General features: G+C 51.2%; 1 long non-coding RNA gene across 1 annotated transcript; it reads left to right on the forward strand.

Moving 5' to 3' along the window:
* Positions 1–415: 415 nt before the first annotated feature.
* Positions 416–1,339, forward strand: LOC118598321. The gene is made up of 3 exons (XR_004947448.1): positions 416–518; positions 1,075–1,173; positions 1,254–1,339. It is a non-coding gene; the product is annotated as an uncharacterized LOC118598321 (long non-coding RNA).

A 1,339-nucleotide genomic window follows, 5' to 3' on the forward strand; every position in this document is an offset into this window, starting at 1 on the left:
AAGCTCCGAGTCGGCGTGTTTCTCCGGATTCGTCGGGCCCTCGCTTCGGCTTTCGTCGGCCTGGACCCCGGAGGTCGGCCGCTGATTACCCCCAGCCAGACGCTCGTTGACGGGTTGCAGGGTGGTCTGAGACTCGGAGTTCAGGGGCTGAGGCTGGGGGTTAGGCTGAGGCGGCTTCTGCGCGGGTTGTTTGGTCGGGAAGCTCGGGGTAGGTCGCTCCTGCTGCTGCTGCTGCTGCTGCTGGAGCATCTGAGTTTGACCGACGGCTCCCCGCGGTCCCGCGGGGATTGTGGCTACTGCGACCGGGTGAGGTCTGAAGTCCCCCGCTGGAGCCTTGGAGCGGTTCGGGAAACCCGGAGGACGCACGGACTGATCCTGGTGGAACGTCTTTCTGAGGGAGAGTTTGCCCTGCTTTGAAGCGGAGCCGGGCGGAGCAGCGACGCTCAGAGGCCCGGTGAAGACGGCCGGGTTTTTCTGGACTAACGCGGTTCTGAGTTTCAACTTCCCCCAGGAATTCTGTAAGTCAAATGATTATTTTATTAAACACACAGACGCTCGAGCATTAAGAGAATACGTGTCATAAGAGAAAGAACCTTACCCAATTCGGGTTGACTCAAGTCGATAAAATATGTGAGTTAAAAATAAAGAAATACTGGCGGTTAAAAATGATATAAAGGTTAAAATAAATAAATATTTCTTACCATCAAAGAAGTTATCTGTTTGAATGCGGTGAACATCGGCTTGAGTTTCTTTAAAAAACAAAAACATGCTTTGCTTAAGAATGTTTCAAATCAGTTGGATTTTCATTCAGAAGTTTGACTCACCTCTGGCCTTTCCGTTGGTAAAAAGCGACATGACGCTCAGAAGATTGGAGGATTTGTCTGGACTTGTCTGACTCTCGGTCAACAGTGGAGTATTTATCCAAGAAAAGACAAAAGTTGTACCCGATGGATGGGGTGTTACCCGGGTTCACAATAGGCTTCCTGCTTCCTCTCCCATCATCTACTAAGGTCTGTGTTTAAGGTCTTTGTTGGTGGGGAAGTCTAACTTCCCTTTTTCTTTCTGCATTCCCAGACGCTTCTCCATCAGAAGGTCCACAGGTGTCGGAACGATGGCCTCTTCTTTGGAACAGACGACGGGCTCTTTCCTTTCCCGCGAGCTAAGATCATTAAGGTAACGTCGGTCAGTAAGTGTTAAGAGTGAGCATCAAACAGATGGAGGATCTCATGGCTTTTTTTTTTCTGCGCTTCAAGGAGAAGACCCGCTGGTGTTCGCGCCCCCCTAGGAGACAGACGGCGGGATCTCCTTTCTGCTTCCTTTCTCGCCGCTGCTGGGTGTC

The sequence above is a fragment of the Oryzias melastigma genome, unplaced genomic scaffold (assembly GCF_002922805.2).
Source record: "Oryzias melastigma strain HK-1 unplaced genomic scaffold, ASM292280v2 sc00329, whole genome shotgun sequence".
In the NCBI taxonomy this organism is placed as follows: domain Eukaryota; kingdom Metazoa; phylum Chordata; class Actinopteri; order Beloniformes; family Adrianichthyidae; genus Oryzias; species Oryzias melastigma.